Below are 13,643 nucleotides of genomic sequence, written 5' to 3' on the forward strand. Positions count from 1 at the left end.
TGTGTGATAATTGGTTTCATGTTGCATATGTTGTCTAGCCTGTATTTCTTCTATTTTGATTAAATTGCACCTGCTGAGTTTATACGTTATACATGTGCATATGACATGGCTTTCTGTGTCTAGAATACACTGCATCTATCTATCATACCATGTTCTTACATCAAAGTACTGCTGTTGTGTATCCTGCATCAGTCACTCATGATTGGACACTTCTAACATGGCAGTTTGATAGTGGTACTGCTTCTAATTACTGCTGTTGTGTATCTTGCATTGATTTCTACGTTGTACTGCTTCTAATTTTTTGAATTGCCACTTATGACAAGACACTTTTAACTTGGCAGAGTAATATTGGTTGCATCTTTCATATGGTGTCTAGCTTGCATTACTTCTATTTTCTTGAAAATCCTTCTACATAGTTTGCACATCGTAGCTGTGAATATGTCATGTTGTCCTGTTTTTCATACATATTCCATCCTCATACGGTTGTCTTACATCAAAGTATTGCTTGTCTATATCATGCATCAATGAGTTCTGAAGAGTGATTTTATTCTTTGGTGTTGTGGGTACAGCTTGACATGGCAAAGTCAAAAAAGAGCAAGGAAAATAATATAGTAGGGAGTGCTGTTACTCGTCGGGTGAAACGGAAAAGGTTCTGCCGTCGAGATTCTGCTGGTACTTATAGTGCAGTAGAAGGTCCAAGTCCACCGGCTAAATCTACAAACACAGTATCACCTGCTCCACCAGCTGCAGCATCCGCTTCAACTGTACCAGCATCTCAACCAGTTACTCGTTCGTTTGCTCTGGGACTGGCCAGTTCCCAAGCTGCCTTCACACCTAACACTACTTCCGAAGCACTGCTGACACAACAGGACTTGGCAAGATCAGATGAACCTCATGAGCATCAACACCAAGACGGTACCTGACCGAGTCAAGGTGCAGTTGCATGCTCCTTTATATGTACTCTCAGAGTTTGATGTACACTAACACTTTCCATATTCGTTGTTGAACTAGCACCACGGTGCAAGCAGAAACAGACATTAGGGATAATGCTTGACAGATTAACAAAATCTAAAGGAGGAAGAATGGAGATCCATTTTGAGGCGGGTTTAAAAAGGCCATGTGATGCTACAGAGTCAGCCAAGTTAGTATCAGAGGCAGCCGTTGCCGTTAGGTGTCATGCACGTATCCTCCCAACATGGATCCAGTACAGGAATGAGAAAGACAATACCCAGTTTAACACCTTCCTTGACCAATTATCCGTAAGTAATGTTATTCATCGCAATTAGTAATATTGTCTTGCTCTGTCCCATACTTTCTAGCTTCCTCCTAATAAGACTTACATTCTTTTTTCAATAGATGAGGTTCAAGTTGGATCTGAAAGATGATGCATCTAGACAAGCATGCACTCATGTTTTTCAGTCTGCTCTGTGACAGTATCGGTACCACCTTAGAAAATCTCACTTTGAAGGCAAGGCTAACAATGAAATCGCCCAAACATCTCCAGTGGAATATATTACAGATGAAGACTGGATAGCCCTTGTTAAACACTGGTCTGATCCAAAGTATCACGTAGGCTATATGTATTTGATCAGACCACATATTGAACTTGTGTTTATGTATGTGCCTTACAAGTGTGTCTTCTTCTAGGCTAACTGTTTGAAGAACAAAACCAACCGTTCTAAAGTGAAATTCCAACAGACCACAGGATCTCGTAGCTATATTGCACACTGCGAGGCTCTTGTAAATAGCTTCTACTTCCTTCTTTTTTGTGCCATATTATCGTATCTATATTGACTTGTTCCAAATACAGAGGAAATCCCGTGCGGACCAAAAAGAACCTGAACCGAATGCAGTGCAAATCTTCAAGGATTGCCACACCAGCAAGATGAAGGGCATGAGCACACCAGTTCTAGCAGCTGTTGTAAGTCCTTACTCCTCCTACCTTGAACTGATTGGTACTGTGATGTGTTCATTTAACTACTTGGTTTGTAGCCAATGTCAGTTACTCTGTTCACTTTTATTCATAGTTGTCTTAACGTATCATTTCACCTTACATGGTTTAAAAGAGATGAAGGATATTCTTTTGGTCTTGATCTGTAATCTGGTTGTTATGTTCACGTGCGCACACAATGATAAAATAGCCTGTTTGTTTTATATCTGTTTGCCCATGATATGAATGATGTCATACTATGTTCATCCTACTTTAAACCATGTCTCTTTATCCTTAGATGTCAACGAATGTGAGGAAATAGACAATACAGTAGGCATGCTACGTGGACATATGTTTCGAAAGTGATTTTATTATGTAGTTGGCACTACAATACATGCTAATGTATTACAGTAGTTCACCAAAATAAGTTATGTATAAACGTTTAACCTACTTTGTTTGTTTGTGTCTCATCAGTAACTTATCTGGTACACTAATCTACAAGTTCAAACTTTCAGGAAGCTATGGAACAAATGATTGAACAGCCACAACCACCTGAAGGTGACGAGGCCACTACAGGCACAATGTCACCTCTTGCTGTAGTGCGTCAGTATCTCTCCACTAACAGTGCAAAAAAGCACCTTCCTGCGTAATTCTGGGTTGGTTGTCAAGGTAACCTCGTCCAAATCGCCTACTGAACAAAATCTTCCCGCTAGACAGAGTGATATATCTGTGCTCCAGACACAAGTCCAATCCCTAGTGGACGTTGTTTCAGAAACAAGAATAGTGGTTGAGAAATGTCGTCAAGATATGAATGGTTTTGAAACCAGACTATCAGACATTCGCTTCGTTGTTCAAGAGCAATGCCGGAAAAAAGGTGGAGATCGTGCTGCTCCATCAAATTCGACAGCCTGAAACATTAGCACTCAGGTCAAATGATTTGTGCTTCTACACATCTGATGGTGCTTTTATCTGGAAGGACTGTAAACTTTATGCCAACAGGCCTTTTGTTGTATGGTTGGAATTTATTTTGTTGTGATACAACATTTCTGATGCTGCCTCAGGCTTTAGTAATTACGACGCTATTTTTGTATAGTGTAGTTTTATCTTAGTAATGTATTCGGCCTAAAGCTTCGTAGGAGCCCAACATGCCAACATTCGTCGGGCCCATTCCAATTGGTCTAAAAACGATTATGGGACGAAATTGGCATGTAGCCCACTAAAAAATATCTGGGCCTAAATCAGCATAAGCTTTCATATTTTTCTGGTAGGCCTGTGCCCATAGTGGGCCTTTAGCAGGCCTAAACATAATTTGGGCCCTCAATAAAAATAGGCCGTTTACAGGTGTAAATATCTCGAGCCCATAAAATACATGGGCCTTTAATAGACCGAAAGTGAGATTGGGCCTTGATTGTGCCAAATAACCCACTGGACTTTAACAGGCCGAAATTCAGACGGGCCAGAAAGGCGCCGACCTAATACACGGGCCTTTAACAGGCCGGAACTTCGGTCGGGCTAGATTATTGTCATTTTTATATGGGCCATTAATGGGCCCGATATGACGTTGGGCCACATATGGCCCATGGTTTACGTCCGGCGTTAACAGGCCGAAAATGACAACAGGCCGGAAGTGGCCCAAAGCTATAGTGGGCCTCTAACAGGCCGAATGTGAGACATGGCCGAATATGACCCAAATCCTTCACAGTCGTTTATGGGCCGAAAGTTTTGATGGCCTGTAAATGGGCCCAAATGAAGCCGAACCTTTAACAGGCCGGAAATACACCGGGTCGTAATTCGGCCCAAATTACTTAGTGGACTGTTAACGGGCCAGAAGTGACCATGGGCCGCGTTGATGACAAGTTTAGGACAGGCCGTTGACGGGCCGATTTGACAGAGAATGTTGGGCCTTTAGCTGGGCCGACCCATTATGGTCGGCATAATCTAGTGGACGTTTAGCTGGGCCGGCCCATTGTGGTCCGCAAAATCTTGTGGGCCATTAGCTGGGCCGGCCCATTATGGTCTGCAAAATCGTGTGGGCCTTTAGCTGGGCCAGCCCATTATGGTCCACTAAATCGTGTGGGCCTTTAGCTAGGCCGGCCCATTATAGTTCGCTAAATCTTATGGGCCTTCGGTTGGGCCGGCCCATTTAATCTTTGTGGGCCACTTTTGGGCCGGTCCACGTGTCAACATATCATAGGCCCATCTCGACCGTTGGATGAGTGACACCTATGCCAACGCGGAGCTGGCGCGTGGATCCGTCAGCCAATGAGAATTTTACACGTGGAAAATCGGCATTGGTCGTGGCTGTTAACGGGTTATCGGATCCAAAATCCGACCCGATACCTTAACGGCGTTCCGTTACGGTGGATGCCACGTGTTGGTCACCCTTGATGAAAGCACTTATGTGACGCGCTATTTATCGTCATGGAAGTGGACACTTCCGTGATGATAATTTTGGCAATGTCATGGACCACTTCTACGAGAGCACAGGTATGACTATCTTGATTCTGTCATAAATTTGTCATGGATGTACATGCATGACAGAAAAAGCGACCTACTGTGACAAACACGTATCATCACGGAAGTGTATTTTTTTGTAGTGCTACTTGTCTCGGACATGATGCCTATATACATGATCATACCTAGATATTCTCATAACTATGCTCAATTCTGTCAATTGCTCAATAGTAATTTGTTCACCCACCATAGAATACGTATGCTCTCGAGAGAAGCCGCTAGTGAAACCTATGGCCCGCGGGTCTATCTTCATCATATTAATCTCCTACCACTTAGTTATTTCCTTTTCTATTTACTTTGCCTTTATTTTACTTTGCATCTTTATCACAAAAAAACCAAAAATATTATCTTATCATATCTATCAGATCTCACTCTCGTAAGTGGCCTTATAGGGATTGACAACCCCTATTTGTGTTGGTTGCGAGGATTTATTTGTTTTGTGCAGGTACGAGGGACTCGCGCGTAGCCTCCTACTGGATTGATACCTTGGTTCTCAAAAACTGAGGGAAATACTTACGCTACATCCTGCATCATCCCTTCCTCTTCAGGGAAAACCAACGCAGTGCTCAAGAGGTAGCAGCAGGCAACATAGCCCTGGCCCGCGGCTGGCAGACATTGGCTTGCGCGTGCGGCCTGGGCAGGCGGTGCACCCTCCACTTCAGGTATGATGGTGGGTCGACCCTTTATGTGAGGGTGTTTGGGGAAGATGGTCGCCACGCCGGGTGCTTCCCCGAGGCAAGCGACGGTGAGGAGGTACTCGGCCTTGGGGACGGTCGCGACGAGGACGAGGGCGAGCCTGCCCTCATCGGCGATCGTGTCTCGTCCAGCTACGGCGGCTCTTCCTCCGACTACAGCTGCAGCAGTGGCGGATATGCCCAGCCGCCACACCGCCGCGCCCGTCTTGAAGGCAGCGGTGGGTCGTCTCGTCGCCACACCTCCGTGAAGCGTGAGGAAGGATCTGGCTAGGCTCGGGGTAGTGCTAGGTGCCTGTCCTCGCGGATCACTGCAATGCTACTTTTTTTGCTCTTTTCCTGCATCAAGAATGAAACCAGCATGGGCCCAGGGGGCGTGTATCGAACTATGGTTCTTTGGTTATATCAGTATGCGTGTTGTTCTCGTGCTGTGTCGTTATTTTCCACAAAGATAACTTAACTAGGTATACTCAGGACATCCTCTTCCTCGCGAAGCGTTTATTTCCTCGCATTCATCTTGCCTCGGTGGCCTGCATTCGCTCAGGGCCTGCGAGAAACTCGTTAGGACGTGCGTTAAAAGATTTGTTGTTCATCTTGGCCCTGACCTGGCGCTTTGTGTCGCGGTACCCGAGGGGCACGGACTAGGAGAGGTGCGCCAACCTTTGGGCTCGAACGAGGGTGGCTCGCGAGAAGGCAGAAAGAAGAAAAATGCTCGCGAGGGCACCTGCCTAGCCCCCTCGCAAGGCATGCGAGAGAGAGAACACGAGCAAATTCGAGCCGGAAAAGTGCAGTGAGAGGCGAGGGAATCAAATCGATAAGGAACGCCAAATGCAAACTTTGATTGAGGCAAAGTGAGTCAACTACGGAAAGCAAATGAAAAGCCGCGCCGGGCACCTAATCTAGTCTTCAAGTCTTCTCACCAGCACGGAGCTAAGTGCTGTCCACTAGGCGTGGGAGGGAGCCCTAGGGCTTGAGGCCGGCGCTCCTGAGACTCCGGGGCGTGTACAGCCCCACTCATTATTACATGAGAGTGTCACGGGCGGCGATTCTTCACAGGAACCGGGCCTTGTTCACAGGCTCTGGGCCTTTCTTCTCAGGCTCTGGGCCTTGCTTCTCAGGCTCTGGGCCTTGCTTCTCAAGCTTCGGGCCTTGCTTCTCAGGCTCTGGGCCTTGCTTCTCAGGCTCTGGGCCTTGCTTCATGGATAGACCTTCCGGAGGTGCTTGATGTTCCAGGCGTTCTGGATAGGTATCCTGTCTTGCATCTCCAGGCATGCTGCACCCGGCCTGGAGACATGGACGACCCTGAACGGGCCCTCCCACATGGGCGAGAGCTTGTGCAGCCCTTCCCTGGAGAGGACCCGCCTCCGGACGAGGTCGCCCACCTCGAGCGTCCTGGAGCGGATGTTGCGGCAGTGGTATCGCCGCAGCGCTTGTTGGTACCTTGCTGCCCTCAACGCGGCTTCGCGGCGGCGTTCCTCCCCCAACACGAGATCCATCCCCCGCATGGCGTCCTGCTGCATTTCGTCGAATGCTAGGACCCGTGCGGAGCGATGCTTGACCTCATGAGGGAGGACTGCTTCAGCTCCGTAGACGAGGAAGAATGGGGTCTCGCCCATTGGCTTGGTGGCGGTAGCTCGGATGGACAACAACACGGACTGGAGCTCGTCATGCCATCCCCTGCCACAGGTCTCCAGCTTCTTGAAGGTCCTGGTCTTAAGGCCCCTCAAGACCTCCGCATTAGCGCGCTCGGCCTGACCGTTACTCCTGGGGTGGGCCACCGAAGCGTAGCAGATCTGCGTTCCAAGGTTAGCACAGTAGGTTTTGAAGAGGTTGCTAGTAAACTACGAACCGTTATCTGTGATGATGCGGTTGGGGACCCCGAAGCAGCTCACGAGGCCCTTGATGAACTTGACAGCAGAGACGGTTGGAATGGTACGGACGGCTTCCACTTCCGCCCACTTGGTGAACTTGTCGATGGCGACATAGACATAGCGGTAGCCCCCTGGAGCCCGGGGAAACGGGCCTAGGATGTCCAGCCCCCAGACCGCAAACGGCCATGTGAGTGGGATGGTTTGGAGGCCCTGAGCAGGCTGATGGATTAGCTTTGCGTGGAATTGGCAAGCTTCACAGGACTTCACCAGCTCGGCCGCGTCGTTGAGTGATGTAGGCCAATAGAACCCACTATGAAACACCTTGCCGATGAGGGTCCGTGATGACAAGTGGTGTCTGCAATCACCGCCGTGTATGTCAATCAGCAACTCCCTTCCTTGATCGCTGGAGATGCAGCGCAGTGTGACATCGTTTGGTCGTTTCCTGTATAACTCGCCATCTTGGATACAGTACGTCGTGGCCTGCCGGGCCACGCGCTCTGCGTCCTATTCCTTCTCCGGCAGTGTCCCGTGCATCAAGTACTCCTTGAATTCCTTGATCCAGCACTCCTCCTGGGGCTCGAGCGCCAAGAGTAGCCGAGCTCCTGAGGTCGGGCCGCAGGCTGGGGCTCCCGTGGCCGAGGGCTGCGGGAGTTCCCCCCGAGGCTGAGTCATGCTTGAAAGAGGTGGCCCAGCTGACGGCTTGAAGAGCCACTCTTCGAAGACACCAGGCTCATGCGGTTGCCGCTTGGATGCTCTCCTGGCGAAGTCATCAGCTTCCTTGTTGGTGCCCCGGGGCACATGCTACAGCTCTAGGCCCGAGAACTGCTTTTCCATCTTGCGCACATCCGCGAGGTAGGCCTCCATGTGCTCGTCCTTTGGCTCGTATACCTTGTTGAAAAAGTTGACGAGGAGCTCCGAGTCGCCTTTGACAGTGAGGCGGTTCACCCCTAGGGCCGCCACAGCCCTTAGGCCAGCTATGAGGCCTTCGTATTCTGCGATGTTGTTGGAGACCTTCTCGCCGTACTGAAAACAGAGTTGCACGGCGTAGTAGAGCTTGTCCTGAGTGGGCGAGATGAGCACTTCTCCAGCCCCTGCGCCCTGATGTGCGAAGGCGCCATCGAAATACATGACCCAGCCGTCTGGTGCCTCGCTTCCTGGGGAGGTGGACCGGTCTTCTCCTTCCTCAAGAGCGAGGGCATCTGTCCATTCTGCCACAAAATTGGCAAGCTCGGCTCCCTTGATGACCCTGGTAGTGCTAAACTCCAACTGGAATGCTTGTAACTCGATGTTCCACTCAGCAACCCTTCTAGCCGAGTTAGGGCTCCTGAGCAACCTCTCCAATGGGTAGTCTAAGACAACCTTGATGGGGTGACCCTGGAAGTAGTGATGCAGCTTGCGCGAGGCCACCAAGAGTGCGAGCAGGAGCTTTTGCGGCATGGGGTAGTGCACCCTCGCGTCCCATAGTACGGTGCTGACGAAGTACACCGGGTGCTCGACGAGGGCTGGAACCTGTCGAGGCTCAGGTCCCGTGGACATTGTGGCATATCCTGAGGTGGTGGGTTTCCTGAGACCCGACCTGTAACGCCCTCGATGCGGCTATATCTCCCACGTGTCGAAGCACGACTTAGAGGCATAACCGCATTGAAAGCAATGTCGCAAGTGAGGTAATCTTCACACAACCCATGTAATACATAAGGGAAAGATACATAGTTGGCTTACAATCGCCACTTCACACAATTACATGAATAAAGCATTACATCATCCAAATACACTCAAGGTCCGACTACGGAGCCAAAATAAAAGAAGAACCCAAATGCGACAAGGTCCCCAATCGACCCCAACTGGGATCCACTACTAATCAACTAGAACGAAACAACACAAAGGACAAGATCTTCATCGAGCTCCTCCTGAGCTTGGTTGCGTCATCTGCACGGTTCAACGGCACCTGCAAGCTGGTTTTGGAAGTATCTGTGAGGCACAGGGACTCAGCAATCTCGCACCCTCGTGATCAGGACTATTTAAGCTTATGGGTAAGGTAAAGGTATGAGGTGGAGCTGCAGCAAGCGACTAGCATATATGGTGGCTAACATACGCAAATGAGAGCGAGAAGAGAAGGCAAAGCACGTTCGAGAAAGTATGATCAAGAAGTGATCCTAAACAACCTACGTCAAACATAACTCCAACAGCGTGTTCACTTCTCGGACTTCGCCAGAAAGAGACCATCACGGTTACACACGCAGTTGACTCATTTTAATTAAGTTAAGGTTCAAGTTATCTACAACCAGACATTAACAAATTCCCATCTGCCCATAACCGCGGGCACGGCTTTCAAAAGTTCAAATCCCTACAGGGGTGTCCCAACTTAGCCCATCACAAGCTCTCACGGTCAACGGAGGAATAGACCTCCTCCTGAGACATTCCGATCAGACTCGGTATCCCGGTTCTACAAGACATTTCGACAGGGTAAAACTAAACCAGCAACACCGCACGAATGTGCCGACAAATCCCGATAGGAGCTGCACATATCTCTTTCTCAGGGCACACTAAGATTGTCCTAGGTATGGGTAGGCCAGCCTAGAGTTGCCCCTGGTGGTCACCGGCAGCTGACAGGTTGGACCAACACTCAGAGGAGCGCTGGCCCGGGGGGGTAAAATAAAGATGACCCTCAGGAGCGCGACTCCCAAGGGAAAAAAAGGCTAGGTGGCAAATGGTAAAACCAATGTTGGGCATTGCTGGAAGAGCTTTACTTAAGGCGAACTGTCAAGGGGTTCCCATTATTACCCAACCGCGTAAGGAACGCAAAATCCGGGAACATAACACCGATTTGACGGAAACTAGGGCGGCAAGAGTGGAACAAAACACCAGGCATAAGGCCGAGCCTTCCACCCTTTACCAAGTATATAGATGCATTAATTAAATAAGATATATTGTGATATCCCAACAAGTAAACATGTTCCAACAAGGAACAACATCTCCATGTTCCAACAAGGAACAAACTTCAATCTTCACCTGCAACTACCAACGCTATAAGAGGGGCTGAGCAAAGCGGTAACATAGCCAATCAATGATTTGCTAGGACAAGGTGGGTTAGAGGCTTGGTTGAACAATATGGGAGGCATGATAAGCAAGTGGTAGGTATCGCAGCATAGGCATAGCAAAAGAGCGAGCAACTAAGCAAGCAAAGATAGAAGTGATTTCGAGGGTATGATCATCTTGCTTGAAATCCCGCAAGGAAGAAGAACGAATCCATGAAGAAGACAAACGAACATAGATGAACGGGTCCTCACAAACGCGACGTTACCGGAACCAACCCGAAGAAGCAAACACCGGAAAAGAAGCACACAACATAGTAAACAACCAACACATGAACATGGTATGCTATGCGGGATGCGGTATGCGATGCATATGCATGATTTGACAAGGAATGCATGAACCTGGCCTCAAATTGGAAATCCAAGTGTGCCACTGGAAAGATGAGATGAAATCGCTTGAAAACGATATAAAGATCATCGGAATCGGAGTTACGGTTTGGAAATGGCATGCAATTCAAATATGATCACGTTCTGCGATTTACAGCAAGTAGCCAACTAAATGCAACAAAATGAACATGCTACAGCACCCACACATGGCATCAAAATACATGGCAGGAATGCATTCATGATGCTTAATAAAAGTCTAGCACTGAGCTACGGCCAATTCATCCATTAACAGGTTCAAAGAAGCATGGCAAAAATGCATATGGTGAACAGATCTCAGACTTAGTGAAATTAACACTTGTCTGGAATTTCAGATCAGATAGTACTCTTCGGAGCATGAAAACTATATGCTACAGGACCTGAACATGGCAAAGTAAAGCATGGCATGGAGCTACTCAAAGAGCTTAACAAAATTCCATTAGTGACCTTGAGCCAAAAGGGATCAGAAAATACAATTGCAAGCATGTGAACATGGCAAAAAACATAATCAGTTCTCAGACTCGGTGAAAACTGGAGCATGCTGAAACAGATATCAAGTAGGCATGTTTACGAGCTCGATGCACTCACTACAGAGCAAGGCATGACAATCTAAGCATACACCCAACAAGAATACACAAAATGCAAGCTAGACATGGCAAGAACAAAAGCATAGCATGCACGGATCAACTACAACATCCTCGGCAAAATCGCTAACAAGTAGACAATCTGCCCAGATTCACGAAATAGCAAAAGTAGAGCTCGATTGACTCAAGCTAGGGTGCTCCATAATTGCAAACAAAGGCATGGATGGATAGAGCACTACAATATTAACAAAACATCCTTACTGATCATCCTCAAAAGAGGCATGGATCACTAGGAAACAACATGAACATATGGCATCATGAGAAAAACAGATCAAGGACTTAGTGGAAATGCTAAGTCCCTGAAATCAGCATTAACGAATGCCTCACTTTGCAAGCTTGTGCTAGTCACCACACACATCACAAAAATACATGGGTTGCACCTCTGGAAAGATGGCAAAACCCTTAACAAAACATATGTAGAGCTCATGGGCATATCATGCACACATTAATCATGGCAAAAATGAGAAAAAGCTATATGGTGCAGCAGATCTGACAATAATCTCAAGTAGCACTCTTCTAACAGCATTTTGGGCATCAAGATGAGCTTAAATGAAAATGATGCAATGATATGAAATGATGAACTCTCTGAGACGAACATTTTGATATGCTATATGCCCAAAACGGAGTTAGGATGTTGAGTTATGATGACATGAAAAATGCATAAAATAACTGGAACTTAGCCAGAGCTCAGGAAAAACACATGGGTGATCACGTTGGGCCACACGGGCCGGATCTGGAACAGGGCCGGCTCTGGCGCGTTGCACAGCCCAGGTGGTAGGAGGAGATGGGCCACGGAGAGGCCCATCCGAGCGCAAGCGGGCGAGCCCGTTCCCGAGCAGGACGAGGCCATGGCGTCGGAGGAGAGAGGCGCCGGCGCTGGCTCTCCGGCGACGGAGCGGCGCTCCGGCGATGGAGCGGCGCTCCGGCGAAAGGTGGTCGGCCGCGAGCAGGGACGGGCGGATCCGGGCATGGGCCCCCCGGGTCCGGCGACGGCGAGGCCGGGCGGCGCTGCGGAGGCATCGGGCGGCGCGCGGGGCGGCAGTTGGCGGCGTTGGATCTTGTCGTCGGGAGGCGGGGCGAGGCTCCGGCGATGGCCGGAAAAAGGATGCGGAGGGAAGCCGGGCGCGGTCGAGTGCGCCTGAGCGGCGGCGGCGGATCTGGGCCCACGCGGGCCCTGAATGGGCTTCGCGGGCCGCGGCGGCTGAGGAGCGGCGGCGTGACATGTCGCAGGCGGTGGTTGGCCGGGTGGAGCGGGGCGGACATGTCCGGCCTGCCGATTTTCGTCCGGCGGCGCGGAGAGGAGTGATCTAGGGTTTCGGGGGAAAAGACTCAAAAATGAAATGGAGGGATCTATTTATAGAGGTAGAGGGAGCTAGGAGAGTCCAAATGAGGTGAGGTTTTCGGCCACGCGATCGTGATCGAATGCTCTAGAAGATAGAATAGGTTTAGGTGGGTTTTGGGCCACTTTGGAAGGTTGTTGGGCTGCAACACACACGAGGCCTTCTCGGTCCCTCAGTTAACCGTTGGAGCATCAAACGAAGTCCAAATGGTACGAAACTTGACAGGCGGTCTACCGGTAGTAAACCAAGGCCGCTTGGCAAGTCTCGGTCCAATCAGGGAATGTTTAACCCCCACACATGAAAGAAAGGTGGAAAGGACCACCGGAGGAGAACGAAGCGCCGGAATGCAAAACGGACAACGGGGAAAATGCTCGGATGCATGAGACGAACAAGTATGCAAATGAAATGCACATGATGACATGATATGCAATGCATGACACGCAAGCAATGACAGGGCAACAACAGTGAATAACTGGAGGACACGTGGCACATCGGTCTCGGGGCGTTACAACACTCCACCACTACGAGAGGATCTCATCCCGAGATCTAGAATGGCACCGGAGGGACAACGGAAGAGAAAGAGAAGAGGTAAGACTAAGTTGCTTCTTTGACAAACGAGTGAAACCAAAGAACCTTGAAAAGGTTAAGCCATATCGAGAAAAGAATGCAACGGAGATGAACGAAGTTGAAAACACTCCGTTAGAAAAGAGGAACAAGGGAGAACAACTTCGGGCAGCACTCCGATTGAAAAGAAAAGGAATTGAATAAGAACTTGGTAAGATGAGAGGATACTTGATGAAATCAACAACACACTACCTCCGTAACTATTGAATGAATGGGGCAAGGGGGGTAATAAATATCTCGGACAGCACTCCAGTTCAAAAGAGATGAAAAAATAGATAACATGAAAGAGCTTGAGAAAAGGGACACAAAACTCCGGATAAAAAGGATAAGTACGACCAAAACATGGTCCTTATAATCCAAGAAGATGGGTTAAGGAGACCAACATCACAATGTCTCCGGAACGAAGGGAAACAAGATCTTGAGAGAGCACGGTTACAACAAATGCTAGAACGGAGTTGTTGAAAACCAACAACGAGAAATAGTAGGCTTGATATGGTCTTATGGAATACATCTCAAATTATAAGGTGACAACCTGCCACTCACGAGAAAAGAATTGGATTGGTACGAACAAAT

Source organism: Triticum urartu, chromosome 3A (assembly GCF_056163025.1).
Source record: "Triticum urartu cultivar PI428250 chromosome 3A, HENAU_Tu73, whole genome shotgun sequence".
Classification (NCBI taxonomy): Eukaryota; Viridiplantae; Streptophyta; class Magnoliopsida; order Poales; family Poaceae; genus Triticum; species Triticum urartu.